Here is a 21,813-nt window from a genome sequence, read left to right as displayed (position 1 = left end):
GTCTCACCAGTTTTAAGAATTAGTGGTATTAAAAGTTTCTCCGTGTAATTGAATTGAATCGTAATAATTGAATTCTTCATAGAAATTAAAATAATTAAAAAAATTTGTCAACATTCAATTATTTTCAATGTCTAGGTACTATTTCAATTAAATTTCACAAAAGAATTCAATTATTTAAAAAGAAATTTTAAAAAAATTCGTCTCAAGAATACAATTATTTTTAAAAGTATTATAATTCTTCGCAGAAATCCAATTATGATAAAAAATTTACGAAAATTCTCGTCAAAATTTCAATTATCTTATTATAAAAAATAAAATTTCTCTCCGAAATGCAATTATTTTCAAAAGTTTTTTATAATTTCAAAAATTATAATTTCTCGAAAAATGAAATTATTTTTAAAAATTTTATTAAAATTTGTCAAGAGAATTAAATTATTTTAAGAAACATTTAATTATTTAATAAAATACTTATTTTTGTAGTTAAATAATTGAATTCTCGTAGAATTTTCTAATAAATATTATTTTAAAAATGAATTTCAGTTAAAACTTTAGATTATAATTGAATATTGAAAGCATTATAGCGTGGATTTTTAGAAATAATTGAATTTTCAAAAGGTTTCAAATTAAAATCTTTGAAAATTTGAACTTTTCATACTTTTAATTAAGAATTATATGTAGAATTAATTTTTTTCAAAAAGTTTAATGGAATTTTTCTTTAATTATTTAAAGTTTTTAATTTCTAATACATTTAATTAAGGAATGTCAGAATAATCGAAATGTAATAAAATTAAAAATTGTAAAAAAAAGAATTTGAATATTTACAAAGAACTTTTTCAAAAATTATTTTAAAAAATTGACCTAAAGAAGAATTTTAGTTGAAAATTCTAGAAATGAATAATCGTAATGATGAAAATAATTTTTGAAGAAGTTACAGTAACAAAGTAGCAAGTTTCAATTATTATAAAACATGAAGAAAGCGATCAGTCCGAGTCGAAGACTCGGAGTGATCGATATATTCATGTTTTATAATAATATTCTTATAAGTTATTGAATTTCAAATTTTTAAAAATTTTAATTTCTAAATGAAAAAATAATAATAATTAAATATTTATTTAAAAATGAAGTTAGTGATATTTTCGAATAATTTTCGTATTAAAAACTTGGAAAAATTTTGTTTTTTAACCTGGAAAACCAGGAAAAGTCAGGAAATTTGAAAAGAGCAAAAGCGTGGCAACCATGATCAGAAGTACTAAACATTAAAAAAAAATTATATAATATTTAGTAAAGTTATATCAAGTATCGAAAACTTTTTACAAATTTTAATATAACTTTACTAAATTTCATATAAGTTTTTTTAAAGTTTAGTATTTCTGATATCAAAATTTACCTTTGTCGGATTTTGTCCTACACTTGTAAAATACTTTTATAAAATTTGTTAACAACTTTCTTTCCGTGTATAGCATTGTTTTTTATTAATTTTGTTATTTTAGTTTGTTGCTATCAATTTTTGGTAAATTTTGATTTCTTTTGCTTTTGTTTCAACCTTCAAAATGGGTGGGACTCTTATGGAATTCTCCTGGGAGTTGAAATTTTACTTTAACTCGCTGAAAAAAAGCAAAGGCGAAAACCAAATTCCCGTTTTATGACCAAAATTATTGAAAGGTTAGCCAATTTTTGAGCTTAAAAGTAAATTTTTATTTTAAGGTTTAAAATTATACTCTTATGGCTATGAACCAGTCTAAAAATTAGTTTTTAAGTAAAACTTATTAAAAGGTAGAAAATTTGAACTTAAAACTAAATTAAATTTATTTCAGGACTTAAAATCATACTCTTCTGGATAAAATTTAGTCTTATAATGGTTCTAATGAAAAAATTATTGAAAGGAAATTTTAGCTCAAAATTATATTAAATTTATTTTAGGACTTAAAATCGTACTCTTATGGCTAAAATTCGGTCTAAAAATGGGTCTAATCAAAAAGGTTTTAGTTAAAAGTGGACTGAAAGTAAGATTCAAATCCTAATATTCTCATCAATAATAAAAAATGGATTAAATTAGTCAAACTTTGTTACAATTGTCGCAGTTAGGCAAAATTGTTTTCTTATTGTTATAATGGAGAAAATTTTGATTTTTGGAATTTCTGTGTTTAAACTCAGAAATTCTTGTGTTTTTGTGAATTTCAAGTTAAAACACAGAAATTTTTTAGCATTGTATTTGTAATGGATAAAACGAGAGGTTTGGTCGACTGGACAAAACTATTCTTTTCCATAGAATATATGATTTTTTTAGCACGTAAATTTCTACAAATGTTGGTTTATTTTTTTTATGGAAACACTACTGTTACTTTTTTCTTTTTTTTTGTATTAAAAGTTCTTGCAGTTTTTTTTTCGAGTCCGTGAAGTGAGCTGCATAGTAATCGTGTTCTTTCTCGGGTATTTATTCTAAACACGTTTACTGTCTTACCGAGAAATAAGTAGAAAAAGGAAAGTTTTGGCAGACTCAGTACCTCACTGCATAAGTACTGTATAGGAACTGGAATCGCAATAGCGTAGGACGGGAAATTTTTCTGCAGTATTTATCCGATAAGGAATTCATATTTTTTAATTTTCAAAAAATTTTGTCTTTTTTCAACAAAAAAAAAAACACTTTTTAATCAGTGAAAATACTTTTTGGTTCAAAACAAATTTTTTCGTTCAAATAAACTTTACTTGGTTCAAATAAATTTTGTCTAGTTCAAATAATTTTCGATTGGTACAAATAAGTTTTATTTGGTTCAAATAAAGTTTATGTGATTCAAATAAATAATTTAGTAGATTCTCAGACTTTTATTCAACTTAAATAAATAATATTTTGTTGAAATAAAATTTTTCCCTGCGTTTATAAATTGTTGACTAGATTTTTTTAGCTCAAAATAAGAAAGAAATTCTTAAAAAACAAAATTTATCAGACATTCCGAAAGAAAAAGAATTTATCTGAAAATTTGACTAAAAAGACCAAAAAAAAAGTTCGCCATGGCGAATTTTCGAACCTTGGGAGATTTTCAGATAAATTATTTTTTCTTTGTTTAGAATTTTTTTTTAATAATATTCCTATATATATGGGTTGTGAATAAATATGAGAAATCGACAAGCGACATGTGCAACAGTACATGTACATCCTTTAGAGTCGTGCAATGGCAACGACAAGCCAGCGAAACATCAACATGAAGAAGATCCTCCTCTATATCTGGTTGAATATAAAAGGTATGTTCTATTATGAGCTCCTGGAATCGGGTCAGAAAGTTACTCTGAAACTCGGCAGTATTTCACATACCAAAGGATCTGAGAAGTCATACTCTGTTGAATGACATTGCAACGGAGTAAATATTGAAAGACGTATCTGCATTTCGGATTAGTCACCTGTAAGAGTTTTTCAAAATAAAATATAAAACTCGAAATTCCCCTTTCTTTTTCATCCACACACACACACACACACACACACATAGGCAAAAAGAATTTCAAAGGGACTATGATCCAGACATTTCTATTTCCGTTTTTCTAAAATGTATTTGTATAACATTTTTTATTCTTGCTGATAAAATAATTACTCCTTTTCCATTTTTTTCTAGAGTGCTTTTGTTTAGCCGAATATTTTATACACAGGTTTTCTGAGTCTATCAAATTGAGACAAAAAAGAGTATTAAAATTGTTGCCATGCAACAATTTTAATACTTTTAACTAAATTATTAACTTTTATTAAAATTGTTGCATGGCAACAAAAATGCGACAAAAAAATTTACTTGAAAGTTGTTATTTCACCTGGAGAAATATTTTTCTTGAATTTGAAGTTTATTTCTTTATTCTCGAGGTGTGAATATTTTGGTTAACTGCGGTTGGACTTAAAGTCTGTTTTAGAAAATTTTTGTTTTATTTCTAATTTTATTTTCATTTTTATTCACAGTTGCCACGCTTTTTCTCTTTCCAAATTCCCTGACTTTTCCAGGTTTTCCAGGTTTGTAATACGAAAATTATTCAAAAATATCAATAACTTCATTTTTAAATCAATATTTAATCATTATTATTTTTTCATATAGAAATTAAAATTTTTGAAAATTTGAAATTCAATAACTTATTTAAGAATATTATTATAAAACATGAAGATAGCGATCACTCCGAGTCTTTGACTCGGAGTGGTCGCTATCTTCATGTTTTACAATAATCAAAACTTGCTATTTTGTTACTGTAACTTCTTCAAAAATTATTTTTCTTCATACCTCGGTCGAAAGTATACGTAGGTACTTCCCTCTGCGATTTCGCAGCAGAAAGTCAAACATTTGTGCTTTGGTTGATTTTCATACCCAACCTCTATTACAGCGGGAGTAAAAAAATTCTCTGTCGGTAAATAAGAAAATTTCGAGTTCAATGACAATTTAACGAGTAATTGTTATCGCAATATAAAATGAGAAAAAAAATTATCAAGAAAACTTTTTATACTTTATAAATTTATTATCCACAAGCTCTGAATATTGAAATAAACATAATAGATAGTTTAAAAGCAATTCATTAAAAAATGTAAAATTTGGAAATTTGCGATTTTTTGAATTTTTTGAAATTATTTTTATACTTACATGTTAGTTATAGAACAGTATTTTTGGCAAAACTATTCTAAAATGTGACTAAATAACATGTTATACTCAATTATAGAAAGTTTGAAAGCATTTTTTAAAAAAATGTAAAATTTGAAAATTTTTAATTTTTGAATTTTTTGAAAAAATTGAATATCTTCCGTTCTAATTAATATTTTTCAAATCTGTAAATTTATAAACCTTCCTTGGCCCAAGGTCTAACATTCTGCCAAATTTGGTTGCAAACGGTTCAGCCGTTTTTAAGTGATGCGCGACAAAGATTCTGTGACATACATACACACATTCATACATCCATACATACATCCATACATACATACATACATACATACACGAAATTTTTTATTGGTATATTTGAAATCCTTGATACTCAAGACGAATAATTATGTGTGAAATTTAATGTTTTGAGCAATGTACAGACAAAGGTCTGATTTTATAATATATATAGATATACTATTCATCATTACGATTATTATTAATTTCTAGAATTTTCAACTAAAATTCTTCTTTAGATCAATTTTTTTAAAATAATTTTTGAAAAAGTTCTGTGAGAATTTTCAAATTCTTTTGTTTACAATTTAATTTGATTAAATTTAAATAATTTAATTAATAAATTAATAATTTAAATTTTTAAAAATTAAATAATTAAAAAAAATTCCAATAAACTTTTTGAAAAAAGTTAATTCTACAAAATTCTTAATTAAAAGTATGAAAAGTTCAAATTTTCAAAGATTTTAGTTCAAAAACTTTTGAAAATTCAATTATTTAAAAAAATCGACGCTATAATGCTTTTAATATTCAATTATAATCTAAAAATTTTAACTGAAATTCATTTTTAAATCAATATTTATTAGAAAATTCTACGAGAATTCAATTATTTAAGTACAAAAATAAATATGTTATTAAATAATTAAATGTTTCTTAAAATTGAATTTTTATAAAGAATTTCATCAACAAAATTTTTAAATTATTTAATTTTCTTGACAGATTTTAATAAAATTTTTAAGAATAATTTCATTTTTCGAGAACTTTGATAAAAATTGTAAATAATTGAAATTTTGTCAAGAATTTTATTATAATTTTTGAAAATAATTGAATTTCGAAGAGGAATTTTATTTTTTTTAAAGATAATTGAAATTTTGACGAGAATTTTTGTAAATTTTTTATCATAATTGGATTTCTGCGAAGAATTATAATACTTTTGAAAATAAGTGGATTCTTGAGACGAATTTTATTAAAACTTCTTTTTAAATAATTGAATTGTTTTGTGAAATTTTATTGAAATAGTAGACATTGAAAATAATTGAATTTTGCCAAATTTTTGAAATTAATTAAATTTCAACGAAGAATTTTATAAAAATTATTTTTAAAAAAATTTTATTGTTACAAAGAATTTCATTATTTATGAAAATAATTCAATATTATGAAGAAATTTAATTAAAAATGTTTTAAAAATAATATTTAAATTGTAATAAATAAATTGTAGCAAAAGCTTTTAAAATAATTAAATTTCTTTGCTGAATTTTAATAAAATTTTTAAGCATAATTACATTTTTCGAGGAATTCCATTAAAATTGTATTAAAAATTAAAAATAATTGAAAGTCTGCGATGAGTTTTGTTATGTATTTATGAGAATAATTAAATGCCTGTAAAAAATGTTATTTTTTATGAAAATCATTGAAATAATTAATAATAATAATTAGAGTTGTGCAAAAAGCTCGAGGCTCGAGGCTCGAGCGAGCTTTTTCGAGCTTTTCATTTTTCGGGCCGAGCCGAGCCGAGCCTAATCAGTTCGAGCTCGAGCCGAGTTCGAGCCGAGCCGAGCTGTGTAAAAAGCTCGAATAGTTTCGAGTACTCGAGTTAATTCGAGTACTCGAATTTTTCGAGCACTCGAGGGAATTCGAGTACTCGAATTTTTTCGAGCTCTGAGTAAATTCGAGTTCTAGAGAAAATTCATAGAATTTTCGCATTTATTATATTTAGCAAATAGAAATATTGATTCAGTAATTCAAAAAAATTCGAAATTTTTTACTTATTAATAGTTTTTTTAGTAAGTCAAAAGCTCGAATCCATTCGAGTACTCGAAAAATTCGAGTACTCGAATTCACTCGAGTGCTCGAATTTAATCGAGTACTCGAATTTACCCGAGTACTCGAATTTTTCGAGTACTCGAAGTCACTCGAGTACTCGAAAATTTCGAGTACTCGATACATCGAGCCGGCTCGGGCTCGGCTCGGCTCGGCCCGAAAAAATTTCGGCTCGGCTCGGCTCGACTTTTCGAGCTTTTTGCACATCTCTAATAATAATATTATTATTATTATTATTATTATTATTATTATTATTATTATTATTATTATTATTATTATTATTATTATTATTATTATATTATTATTATTATTATTATTATTATTAATAATTTATGAGAATAATTTGTAAATAATAATGGTTGCCACAAAATAATAAATGTAAAATTCCAGGCTTTTTCCAGGTCAATACTTATGAAATTCTAGTCAAAAATTAAAGAAATTGCTGGCCTAATAACATAGCTTTGGCTTTTATAAGTTTTTTTAAATTTCCAAATACCAGAAACTAAATAATAATTACGAGCCAAAAATTTTTTCTTCCATAGAGATTTTTATATGGCGTTAACACAAAATTTTTTCAAAGTTTTAAATTAAAATTCTGTTAAAAATCTTTAAAAACAGGCGAAATTCTAGAAATTTTTTTAAATTCCATTCTATTTTCAGGTTTTTCATACCCTTTTCTAAATTCCATACCTTTTCCAGGCTGTGTGGCAACCATGTTATTGTAGATTTTAGGATAAGTTTGTGTGTATCTCGCTGTATTAAAAGAAAAAAGAAATATAAATGTTTATTAAAAAAAAGGGCGTTGCATATAATCTACACGTGAGCTCGTACAGTTGTTTGCTCTTTATCGCAGAATATATTTATTATGTATTTTTTTTATCATTTGCGCAAGAAAACATTCGACTATACATGAAACGCAAGCTCGTACAACTTAACTTATGTCCTCATATTATATATATATCACTCCAAATTGTTGAGGGCAAATTAATCCCTTTTCTGTAAAACTGAATTTCACATTAACTTTAATCCTTATAGATATTAAACAATAGAATAATTACTCTCTAAATCTGAATTATTAAAAATATTTACTAATTTGAATTAGTGACTGACTGTTTGCTTTTGAATTAGAAAATTTTACTAATAAATAGTAATTTCTACCGATTTCTATCAATTCTACTCTCTACATTTGAATTTGTAAACATTTTTACTAATTTGAATTAGTAACTGACTTTTTGCTTTTGAATTAGTTAGTAAAAATAAATAGTAAAATAGTAAGGGAGCGTACACAAATGATGGCACTCAATTTTATGCAATTTCACATGTAAAAATACATTGTGTCACGTTTAGTAGACCCCCCCCCCCTGTCCACAAAAACGTGACATCATTTGTATGAACGCTCCCTAATAGGATAGTAAAAATAAAATATTAAGTTTTTCGTATACAATGATATTTTTTTGAAAAAATAAAATGTGTAATAAATATTTAATAATATCGTGAAAAAAAGTTGTCATTTGAGAAAGTATATTATATATATGTATAGTTGACTGTCAGAGCTTGCAGCAATTGCTGCATTGATCGAAATGGATGATAAGTGGGTAGACTATACTAGTTTTGTGAACGAGCCGCGTGAGGGTGAACTTTCCAGATCGAATGAAAGATAGCTGTTGATGAGGGCAATTTATTTTGTTTCATATATAGGTATTGATGTGATCACATTAACCACCTTCCGTTCATCAAGATACTTAAACGTCTTTCATTTTGAATTAACTATAAAAAAAAATATTTACTTGATTAAAATAATGATATTTCAATTTTTGTACCCAGAGATGACATTATTTTGAATATTATAATTATGATATAATTATTATAATTACTATAAATATATAATTATTTTTAGTATAAAAATATAAATAATTATAATTTACAAATTTTTCTTTGTAGTTTTTCAGTAATTTTGATAGTACGTTCTTAGTATTTTTTTGTAGAAAATTGTTAGTGAAAAATAACTATAATCTTCAAGTTCACTGTAAAAGTAAATCTTACCTTCAGTTCATTTTTGAGTAGAACCGTATAAATTAGAATCATTTTTGACTGAATTTTATCCTTGAGAGTGTATGATTTTAAGACCTATTTACTTAATTTGGCTTTAGCTTAAAAATAGACTACTTTCGAAATAGTTTGGTTTTATTGTGTGTTGGTTTGAGACTTTGTTTTTGCAATGTTTACTAAAGTTAATTTAATAATAATAATAATATTTTCTTTATTTCCATATTTGATTTTATTGTTATTATTTATGGAAATAAAAAAATTCCACTAATAAGAGTCATTTGAAAAGTACGGATTGAACATATACAACATCGAAAGCACGTAAAGACCATAGCTATATTGTGCTCTTCTAATTAGCCACGCTGCATTTAGATATACGGCTGACAAGGGGGAACTTAACACATTACTTTTTTTTCAACCTGCCAGTAACACGAGATCATTAACAGTATAAAATATTTCTTTTTTTTATTCACGAAATTTTAGCAAATGTTTTTTTTCAAATAGACTGTAAAATAGATATGTTTTGCATCAAGCTAAATTTTAGCTATAAAATAACTAATTACCTTTAGTTCAAATGTTAAAATTGTGTTTTTAATTATTGATCTCTAAATCCGAATTAGTCACTTTTGGATTTTTAAAACAGTAAGCCTTTTGATTGATACTAAAATTTTTTTTTCATTGTTTTAGACTATAATTCAAATGTTTTTTACATAGTTTTTGATTAATTCTAATGTTTTTTCCATAATTTTTTGACTAATTCTAAATTTTTTTCAACAATTTTTAATTAATTAGTCAAAAATGACGAATTAGTAGTTGAAAACTACTAATTTATTTGTTAAGGGTACTAAAGCAGTTAGTAAACATTGCCAATTGAAATAGTGGACTTAACAAATCAATTAGTATAGTCTTCTACTAACAATTAGAAGTTTTTAACTAAAAATGAGTAGTTTTTGACTAAAAAATAGTATTTCTTGACTAAAAGTAAGTAGTTTTCAACTACTTCTAAATTTTTTTTTTACCATTTTTGACGAATTCTAAAGTTTTTTCCATAATTTTGAGCAATTAGTCAAAAACTACTAATTAGTAGTATAAAACTACTAATTTATTATTAAGGATACTAAATCAGGTTGTAAACGTTGCTAATTGAAAGATAAATACTAAGGCAATATTCTCGTAATATTTCCAAGCAGTATTGCTTAAATATTGCCATAATATTTCATAAGCAATATTATTTAATACCTACTTTCTAAACAAGATTGCTTTAATATTACCAAAATATTTTTAGGCAATATTGCTTTAATATTATGCCTAATATTTCTAGACAATATTGCATTAATATTTGTAGGTCATGTTTCTTAAATATTGACATATTTTCAAGCAAATATTGCCAGGTAATATTGCTTTAATATTACCATATTTCAAGGCAATATTACTTTAATATTGTCAGGTATTATTGCTTAAATATTTAAATAATAGTCTCTAGCAATATTGCTTAAATATTGAGATAATATTTTCAAGCAATATTGCCAGATTTTAATGCTTAAATATTAACATTATTATATTATATCTTATTATATTAAGTTGCTTCCTTCGTTTCGTTCGTTCTTCCCTTATTAAGTAGTTTTCTATTAATGCCAGACATGCGCAGTAGTGTTCTGTCAATGCTACGCATGCGCAGTAGTATTCTATCAATGTTATACATGCGCAGTAGTATTCTATTAATATCACACATGCGCAGTAGTGTCCTATCATGCATGCGCAGTAATTAATAAATTAATACGTAAAAAAGTTAGCGGGTTATTTATTCTTCATTAAGACTTTTTTAAAAAGAAACAAAATATTTAAATGTCAGAAATAGAAATACTAAAAAAACATAAAATGTAACAATGAATATTAAATTTAAGATTTTATAAAAATTAATTTAATGTGTGTTTTACATTATAATATTTACAAAAAAAATTTTGCTTGAAAAACTTCCATAAGTATTGCAAGGTAATATTGCTTTAATATAACTATAATATTTCTATTCAATATTGCCAGGTACACTCGCCACAAGGTAGAAAAAACAATGCAGCAATATTGTTTCAATATTACAAGGCAATACTGACGCAAAATGTACCATGTATTTTGTTTGTCTTGCAATTTTTCATCTTTCATATTGTAATATTGTGAAATGTCACATGAAGAGAGAGAGATAATTAGCGACAGGTAAAAGTAGTTATTCGCATTAGGTACACATGATTAATTTCCTGAGCGTCTTCTATAAAATTTGATGGAACATTCTGCTTGATAAGTTTTGTGAATTGACGAGCACATTCTATATGTTTTAGAAAGTTCATAGTACAAAATTATAGTAAAAAAAAGAAGAAACAGGAATTGTATAGTTCTTTTTTTTATTTTACGGATGAACTTTGCACGTTGAAGTTTCATGTACGTCTTGAAAGATATGTAGCCAAGTGGAAAGAAGAAGAATCGTTTTTTTTTTTGGCTCTTTCTCTCTTTCGTTAGTGCACTCTTCCGTACCCCCGCGTGTGTATGTACTGAAAAGCACGCACGACCGCGAGTTTTCTGGCAAGCAACATACATATATATATATATGTGTATATAGATATATGAAGATGGTATACATGAATCTTTTACGCATACCGAGTGAAGATCTCGTGTCTCGCGCGCTCTTCGCGGCGCGCGTGCCGTTGAAAAGACCTTTTTCTCCCCCTCCTCTCACTCCTCATCTCGTCCCTAACCGATCTCACTCGACGGCTTCGGCCTTCCGCGCCGCTTGGCTCGAGTTCCCTCGACACTCCCTTTGCCTCACTTAGCCACGAATTCCCTCCCCACCCCGCGCCTCCGCTCTCTGCCACCGACGGACGCCGCCCTGAAGGCTCATCGCCTCTGCGACCCAAGCGGCACGGTCTTCACCCAACTCACTCTTGCCTTTTCTCGCCCACCCTCGTCGTTGTCGTTGTCGTTGTCGTCGTTGCGACAGCGAGAGCTGCTCGGCTTCACTATCACGCGCTCTCATACATATACAACTCAACACTCGCGTATATATACGACCACACGGTCATGCACGGACTGCCGCCTTCGTGGCTCGTCGCTTTTTCGCGGCGAGACATAGACGGATCCATTGGCGTACTTTTAAATTCCGTTCATTCAGTTTTTTTTGTTATTCTTTTCTTTTTCATCAGAGATGAAATTCGCGATATTTGCGAATTAATTCTATGTTAATTGGGGCAAATTTCGACAGTGGTTCGAAAATAAATTTGTGTTATTTGGAGGAACTTTCGACAGTATTTGTTATTCTGTTTTGATCATTCGGAACAATTTCGTCAGTACGTGGGATTAGTCCGTGCTGATTCTCTAAAAATTCGACAGTATTTGGGGTTAACACTTTTTATTTCGGAAAAAGTTCGATAGTATTTGAGTTAGTTCTTGTTATAAGAAAAAAATAACAGTATTTTGAAGTAATTATTGTTAAGTTGAGAAACATCGACAGTATTTGAGTTACTTCTTGTTTTGTCGGAAAAATTTCGACAGTATTTGGAGTTAATGTTTGTTAATTCTAATGAATTTAAACAGTATTGGGGTTTTTTTAGCATTCTGCAGGTTAGTTAACATAAACTTTACAACCGAATAAATTCAATTGGAAAGGTTATGAAAACATTAAAATCTTTTATAGAGAAACAATTTGTTACAAATTGAATCATACAGGAGTCTGTCGATTGCCTTCTGATTTTAGACATCAAGGACTCACATCCACCATACCATGTTAAAAACCCTTTTTTACCGAAACTTTTATCCACCTACGGAACTACCTAGTGGCTTCAGACTTCGCAGATGAATGGTCCCATTTAGTCGCTGACGCAACTCTTCCGAACCGCTCTTGTTCTGGCCTTACTTCCTTCTTGCCCGTGACAAAGTCTTCTTGGCTTCCTCTAGGGCAGTTTTGAAGACTCTGAATCTCCCTGATCCAGCGACGTGTTGGATGTTTTCCTTTTCGCCGAACTTCGCTTTGCATAAAAATCAGCATGGGCTCTTCTTACAATCTGCTACCTTACGGCCGGCTTCTCCACACTTGAAGTACGCAGCCGACCTATCTACTGCTTGGCAGTCTCGACCTACATGGCCGTAGTCAAGGCACCTGTGAACATAACTCTCCTACTTATTCTGCAGGACACAAAACCGATCTTAATGTGCCCTATCTTCTCCAGCCTGGTTAGCGTCCTCTTGGGTGGTGACTACGACTGCGAGCTTGATACCTCGCTTATTTGGTCTGAGGACCGCCACCTTCCTGCTTCCTGCTGGCACCGTAGATAGTTTGTCTAGGCCCTCCTTGTCATCCTCCTGTTCGGTAAGGGTGTCCATGTCGCGGATCTCAAGCACAGTCTGCTGGTCTGCCATTCACACCTTACCTAAATCGCCGATTACCTTTGTCACCTCTTCGGTGAACAACTTTTTGTTTGAAGACCCTCCAATCTTAATGAGAAGGTCTCCTTTTTAGTGAGTAAAGCTCCCACAACCCTTGTCTGGCTGGCCTCCAGGTCAGTCTCTTTTCGAACTTTCGCCAGCACTTCGGCGAAGGTAGTTCCTTCAGCCACTTTGACGACCACTGTGGCTCTTCCCTTCTTATCTGGATTTGGCTTTGGTGCTCTTTTGGTCTCCTTGCCTTTGGACCTTTTAGGAGGTCCCTCCTCCTTTTTCTTTTTTGAGTCCTTCGTAAGCTCAGGATCACTTCTCTTCCGCTTCTGAGACTCTAAGACAACGTTTTTAAGCATTACTGTATTAAAACGGTCACGTCTCATTCTTTGGTCCTTTCGTGCTTCTTCTGACCAAGTTAGTCCCTGGTAGAACTTCTCTTCTTTTCTGTCCGCTGCTGCGTGCTTCTCCTTTACCTCCTGTATGAGCGATGTTAAGCTTTTGAGTCCATCCTTGATTGTCCTATTGACATTCTTCTGGACTTCGCAGGACTTCAGCATCTTGCTGACCTCTTCCTCCATTTTTAGAATGCCTGCTGCCTCTTAATTATTAATTAATATAGACAATTTTTAATTTTGTATAGTTTATTAATTTGAATCTTTCTCACAAGCGGTGAAATAAAATTGAGATAAATATATAAGGACAGTTCAATTAATTAGTAATTTGTTATAATTAGTAATAAAATCAATTAGCATTTGTTCGTAAACAATTGTAGGGGGTTTAGGTAGTGATTGAAGTAGGTAAATTGAGATTTACGGCAGTATTAATATACAGATCTACTAAATTAACATAATTTTTATTTTTGTTCTTCAAGTTTTACCGAACTTTCAGTAAATTGCAACTGGTTCCATTTTACCGAACACTTTATCTTACGTTTTAACGAACTATTCAATAAATATACATATATATGAATGTAGCGAGCACTTAGCTTACGTTTTACCGAACTGTAAGTGAAGCCCTAATACATGTATCGTAAGGTTTATGCTTTTTACATTATTTTTCAATGCAATTTCTTTTACAGTCAAATTCTTGAAAAATTACTGTTTTGACAGTTCATCCCAGTTTTATCGAACTAAATTCAGTAAAATTTCAGAAATAAATTTTCTCCGTGTGTCAATTGGGAATAATTTTGACAGTATTTGTACTTAACTCTTTTTAATTTGGAAAAACTTGAACAGAATTTGAAATTAATTCTCATTAATTCTGATAAACTTCGACATTATTTGGTATTAATTTTTTTTAATAGGAAAAATTTCTCCAGTATTTGGGAGAGTAATTAAATGTTATTAATTTAAAGAAAATATCGACAGGATTAGAAATGAATTCTATAATTAATTGGGAAATATTTCACCAGTATTTGATATTGATACATTGCACTCTAAATCTGAATCAGTGAAAATTTCACTGACAATCAGTGGTTTTTACTGATTCTCAGTGAAATTCCACTGATTCAGATTTAGAGTTTGTTGTTTATAAAATGAACTTTTTTGTTGAATTTCTTTTTTGTAATCGCAAGATGCAGAGGGAAGGTGAAAGGGTATAAGAGAAGTGTTTGCCATTAAGTTAAATTTAAAAGAAAAATTGCTGTTTTGCAAATATCTGCAAGGGAGTGAGGCTCGTCGACTCTTTTCCCGCTATGTCAACTCGATGAGATTCTAATCCACCCCATGGCACGTGCAGTATTAACCAATTTGGCCGTAACAAAGAGGTACCTAGAGAGCAAAACATCGTAATTCATTACTGGAACATCAAAGGAGCGTCCTTATATATGTCCTGATTTTTCATGACCCATTGGTGTCCCTTTTGTGTTACACAAATGTATGACAAATGACGTCATTCTTACTGATCAAAAGACATTCATTTGTATAATAGATTTGCAAAACAGAAAGAAAAAGGACGAAATCGGCGCTGTATATATATCGAAAAGCCGCAATAATTAATCCATATCTGGATGAAGGGAAGATTTTTGCGTTTATTGTTTATTGAGTGCAAATTTCACTTTATGACGAGGTGTGGTTTTAAGAGTTGAAAGAATCTTTTTTTCGGGAAGGGCTAACTTTGACATTAGGAGGGTAATTTTAATGTTGACATTCGGAATAACAATAACGTTGACATTAAGATTAAATTAACGTTAATATTAATTTTAGTGTTAACAATAATCTTAATTATTGAAATGAACATTAACGTTAATGTTAATAATAATATTTGTATTAATTTTAATTATTGTTAACATTAAGAATAACATTAACTTTAATATTAATATTTGTGTTAACACTAATCTTAATTAATCAATTACTCAATTAATATTTATTTTAATATCAAAATAAATATTAACGTCAATATTAGTATGAATATTATAACGTCAATATTAAAATTAATATTAACATGAATATTAGCAATAATATTGCCATTATTATTAGCAAAAATAATAATAATATTAATATTTTATTTTTTATGTTATTTATTAACAATTAATATAACTATTAACAGAGACAATAATATTAACATTAATATTAATGTTAAAGTTAATATAACTATTAATGTCAACAGATTAACAATAATGATATTTAATCTACTGATTTTATAAAATTCTATTTATTTATAATTATTGTTAACATTGATCATAACAGTAATATTAGCATTAATATTAACATTAACATTAACAATAACATTTGACATAAACGTGTTTAACTATACGCAGATAATGGCGTTTTGATCTGTTATTGCTTATTGAACATGCTGTCTGACTAAATAATTTTATCTACTTAAATATAATGTTGCCTTAACGTAAACAACTTTTTCTACTTAAACAGTAGTGCGTTGTCTTTATATCCACGGCAACTGTTTATAAACAAGTTTTACCTAGATAAAGTATTTTTTTATGATTTAAAAAGTATGCGACTTCTTTCTGGGATAACTTTACCAAGTTAACAATAAAATTTCTCTCACGAAATTGTTTTTTCTACTCATAAAAATTATAACATTCTTCTAATAGCATTCAGTGAATATAATTATAAATATTTACAAATTTATGTGAAAATAGCATTAAAAAAATATATGAATATTTAGGGGCGCATGATTATTCCCCAAATGTCATTTTTGCGAAATGTCATTTTTGCGAACTGCACTTTTGCGAAAAGTCATTTTTCCGAAATGTCATTTTTGCGAAATGTCATTTTTGCGAAAAGTCATTTTTACGAAAAGTCATTTTTACGAATTGTCATTTTTGCGAAAAGCCATTCTTGCGAAATGTCATTTTTGCAAAAAGTCATTTTTACGAAAAGTCATTTTTACGAATTGTCATTTTTGCGAAAAGCCATTCTTGCGAAATGTCATTTTTGCGAAAAGCCGTTTTTGCGAAATGTCATTTTTGCGAAATGTCATTTTTACGAAAAGTCATATCAGCGAAAAGCAAATTTTGCGAAATGTCATTTTTACGAATTGTCATTTTTGCGAAATGTCACTTTTGCGAATCGCCATTTTTACGAATTGTCACTTTTGCGAATCGACATTTTTACGAAATGTCATTTTTACGAATTGTAATTTTTTCGAAATATCATTTTTGCGAAAAGTAATTTTTGCGAAATGTCATTTTTACGAAAAGTTATTTTTGCGACAAGTCAATTTTGCCAAATGTCATTTTTACGAATTGTCATTTTTGCGAAAAATACAATAGTGAATCTATATATACTACTAGTTTACTATTGTATTTTTCGCAAAAATGACATTTCGCAAAAGTGACAATTCGTAAAAATGACATTTCGCAAAATTGACTTTTCGCAAAAATGACATTTCGTAAAAATGACTTTTCGCAAAAATGACAATTCGTAAAAATGACATTTCGCAAAATTGACTTTTCGCTAAAATGACTTTTCGTAAAAATGGCTTTTCGCAAAAATGACATTTCGCAAAAACGGCTTTTCGCAACAATGACAATTCGTAAAAATGCCATTTCGCAAAAATGACTTTTCGCATAAATAACTTTTCGTAAAAATGACATTTCGCAAAAATGACTTTTCGCAAAAATGATATTTCGCAAAAATTACAATTCGTAAAAATGACATTTCGTAAGAATGTCGATTCGCAAAAGTGACAATTCGTAAAAATGGCGATTCGTAAAAGTGACATTTCGCAAAAATGACAATTCGTAAAAATGACATTTCGCAAAATTTGCTTTTCGCAAAAATGACTTTTCGTAAAAATGACTTTTCGCAAAAATGACAATTCGTAAAAATGACATTTCGCAAAATTGACTTTTTGCTGATATGACTTTTCGTAAAAATGACATTTCGCAAAAACGGCTTTTCGCAAAAATGACATTTCGCAAGAATGGCTTTTCGCAAAAATGACAATTCGTAAAAGTGACTTTTCGTAAAAATGACTTTTCGCAAAAATGACATTTCGCAAAAATGACATTTCGCAAAAGTGCAGTTCGCAAAAATGACATTTCGCAAAATTGACATTTGGGGAATAATCATGCGCTCCAATATTTATATATTAGATTAAAATATTAAACTACAAAAATTTAATAATTAGTAACAATTTGATACTCTTTATTCAAAAGTAATAAAATTCTTATCACAAAATCCAATTATGTTCAAAATTTACAAAAATATCTCGACAAAATACCAATCATTATCTTTATAAATTAAGAAATTCTTCTTTAAAATTCAATTATTTTCAAAAATTTTCCTCATTTCAATGATTTTTAATATCTACTATTTTAATAAAAATACCCAAAAAATTCGATTATTTAAAAACAATTTTAATAAAATTGTACGCAAACATTTAATTTTTTTCATAAATAATAATAATAATCATTAAATAAATAAATAAATAATTTTACTAAAATTTCATTATTTTCATAAATAATAAAATTCTTAATTTTAAGAAACATACAATTGTTCAATAAATTATTTATTTTTGTGTTTAAATAATTGAATTCTCGTAGAAATTTCTAGTAAAACTTGATTTTAAAATAAATTTTTATTTAAAATTTCAAATAATAAAAATTGAATATTAAAAGTATTAAAGCGTTGTAGAATTTCAATTATTTTTATTACAATTTGAATCAAATTCCTTGAAAAATGTAACTATTCTAAAAAATTTTATTACAATTCGTCAAAAGAATTCAATTATTAAAAAAATTTGTTAATAAAATTCTTTGTAAGAATTAAATTTTAAGAAATATTCAATTATTCAATAAATAATTTACTTTTGTATTTAAATAATTAAATTCTCGTAGAATTTTCTATTAAAAATTGATTTGAAAATGAATTTTAGTTTAAATTTTAGATAATAAAAATTCAAAATTTGAAAGAAATTCTTGTAAAAATTCCAATTATCTTTATAAATAACAAAATTCTTCTCCAAAGTTCAATTATTTACATAAATGTTAAAAAAATTCTTGTCCTAATTTCAATTATTTTCAAAAATAAAATGCATTTTTCTAATTTCAATGATTTTCAATATCTGCAATTTTAATAAAATTTCAAAAAAAAAATTCAATTATTTCAAAAAGAATTTAATAAAATTGTATGCAAAGATTTAATTATTTTCATAAATAATAAAAATTTCACAGGAATTTAATTATTTTTATAAATAATAAAATTTTTTTAAGGAATTCAATTCTTTTCTTTTCTAAAAATTTAAAAATTTTCTAATTGACAAATATAATTTATAAACAATATTTTCCTTTGATTTTAAAAAAATACTATGAATTTTATTAAAACAATTGAAATTAAGAAATAGAATTGATGCAAATTATTTCCTTATAAAAATTGAGAATTTTCTACAAAAATATTAAGAAACGGAAATATCTAATGTTTTTCTTCCCAAATGAAAAAAATGAGTTTGTAAACAATATCGTTATTGAGAAATAAAAATTATGCATAAAATGGTTATATTTCCTATACTTCTTAATCAAAATTTTTTAACAGCATGTGACTGTTACAGAAATCAATGTTAATTTTTTCGACCACTTTTCTCTTAAAATATTAAATAAATTAAGCTAGTTTTTTGTGAATAACTCTAAAATATAATAAAGAAGAGCAGTGATGTGCAAAATTTTTAATAATTCTAAAATAAATTATAAAAAAATACTTTGAAATCGGAAAAGACGAGAAATTGATTAAAAGTGATTTTGAGAACTGATAATTTTAAAGTTATTTTTTAGTAAATAATTTTAAAAATATTAAAACTTTTTCATATCACTGCCCTTCTTTATGATATTTAAGAGTTATTCACAAAAAACTAGCTTAATTTATTCAATATTTTAAGAGAAAAGTGGTCGAAAAAATTAACATTGATTTCTGTAACAGTCACATGCTGTTAACAATTAGCAATTTTCTAGTATTTTTTAAAAATATAAAGGAGAATATTTTGCATAATAATTTAGATCAGTCAAATTTGTTATAGAAAAAAGCATATAATAAACAAAATGGGTATACATTTTTCATTTGTTAATCATAATTTTTTTTTAATTTTCTAATTTCTAATATTATTTTATTATGAATCATGAAAAAAGATTGTTATAGTTAATTTTACTACACGGAGAAAAATATAAAGTAACTTTTACTACTTTTATAGTACAAAATTTGCGGTAAAGCATTTCTACACGGAAAAAATAAGTTCAGCAGATTTTACGAAACTAATTTCGCACTAGCGGATATTTAAGATTCCTTGACGAAGTTTTTCAAAAACCCAGAAACTTTCACTACTTTAAGCAGAACAATTGTCGAGAAACTGCAACCAATGTTGTAATTTATAAAACAAGCTTGAATGTAGAAATGTTTCGTATTTTCTGGTGAACATTTTATCAGAAAATGGTAAAAATGTTTCGTGCAATCTAAAAACGCGTGGTTTGAGTTTCCACTTCGCTGTCTATCGTGAATTCTCGAACACAAAGTTTCGTAAAATTCTATACGGGGTGTACCAAAAGTCGCGTTATAAATAGATATGTTGAAGCTTGTCTCGTCGCGTCGGTATTAACTTGTCTGCTGTATATAGAGATAATATGTGGAAGGAAAAAGAGAACTGCTTTACCTGCCGGTAACATTTGGATAATTGTTTTCTTTTACGTATTTCACATTTCATTGTTCCAAATTCGTAACATTTTTTATGTGCTTTTGTAATCCAAACTTTTAATTATTATTAATTTCTTTTAATTTACATTCCAATAAATTTTATAGTTTATCATAATATTTACCGATGACAATATATATATTAATTTCTCAAGTTTTAACTGTTATTACTTCAAATTTTAGACAATTTAATATAAACATTTTTTGAGTTTGAATTTAATTTTGAAAATTTTTTGTCAATTTATTTATAATTTAAAATTAAGAATAAAATTATTTTCTAAAAATTGAAAAATTTTATAGAGATTTTATAACTAATTATAATCAAAAAATGTTATTTTAAAAACCATAAAATATTTTGTATAACTTTTAAAAAAATGATTTTTTTTTAAATTAATATTCAGTATATTGACATTTCTCACAAGTGCAGTTTTAATCTCCTCAGTTAGTATATAAAGAAACTCAATTCTTTCATCTACAAGTGCGAGTTATATTGTATGTGCGTTGCGTCAGAATTCGTTTATATGTATGCGTATTTCCGTTAAGTTAGTGTCAGAATAAAATAAGCCAATCCAAGCGAACCATTGCGTTGTAGAGTGCAGTCACATGTGTCGAACCAATCATCTATCTCCTATAGAAGACGAGAAAAAATGGTCTTGAGAGCTCATTGGTACATTAAGAAATTCTTTTTTCTGCTTTATTCGTTTTTTTCTCCGTGAATATTTTTTTCCGTGGCGCATGCGCTTCAGGCTAAACATTTTACAAAACTCTTGAATTAGAACGTCCAACCGATCATTTGTGAATTCCATAGAATTTTTTTTGAGTTTTCGAGAAACGCAGTCATCATATATTACTATTGATTCTGTTTTATCTTATACTAAACTCCTCTCCGTATCCGCTATTCCAAAATTAGTTTCGTAAAATGTACTAAATTAATTTTTTCCGTGTAGTAATTTTTACTACTTTTGGAGTAAATTTTGCTACATTCGAAGTAAATATTTGTAAAAACTAATAAAATTTACTTCGAACAAAACAAAATTTACTCCAAAAATAGTAAAAATTACCAGACATTTTTTACTATAAAAGTAGTAAAAGTTACTTTATATTTTTTTCCGTGTAAATAAAAAGCTAAAAGTCAGTCACTATGTCAAAATTAGTAAACAATTTTACCTATTTAAAATTTAGAGAGTAAAAAATTGTATTACAAACAATTGTATAAATTATGTTTACTAATAAACAATTTAGTTAATTGTGTAAAAATTAGTGTCAAATTTAAAACTGAAGGTTATATTGATGAAATAGTTTAATAATTTTTTTTTTACTTATAATTTAGAGAGTTGATTTAAATAAAAAATTTGTTGGGTTGAATAAAAAAAATATTTTTTTTATTTTCTTGAGAAATGAAAATTATTTAAATAGTTAAAGATTTGACACATTGACCCCATTACGCCAACAAGCGCAAAGTCGGAAAGAGTTTTAAAGTTTACCGACACTAATGCTTACGC

The 21,813-nt window shown here is 27.2% G+C and overlaps 1 protein-coding gene across 2 annotated transcripts in view; it reads left to right on the top strand.

Moving 5' to 3' along the window:
* The window catches only part of LOC122497978 (serine/threonine-protein phosphatase 4 regulatory subunit 1-like), a 595,496-nt gene that overhangs the window by 125,351 nt on the left and 448,332 nt on the right, over window positions 1–21,813 (top strand). The gene's annotated exons all lie outside the window — the stretch shown is intronic.

This window comes from Leptopilina heterotoma, unplaced genomic scaffold (genome assembly GCF_015476425.1).
Source record: "Leptopilina heterotoma isolate Lh14 unplaced genomic scaffold, ASM1547642v1 Lhet_14, whole genome shotgun sequence".
NCBI lineage: Eukaryota > Metazoa > Arthropoda > Insecta > Hymenoptera > Figitidae > Leptopilina > Leptopilina heterotoma.
The sequence above is the reverse complement of the archived record's forward strand: the minus strand, read 5'-3'. Positions and strand labels throughout refer to the sequence as shown.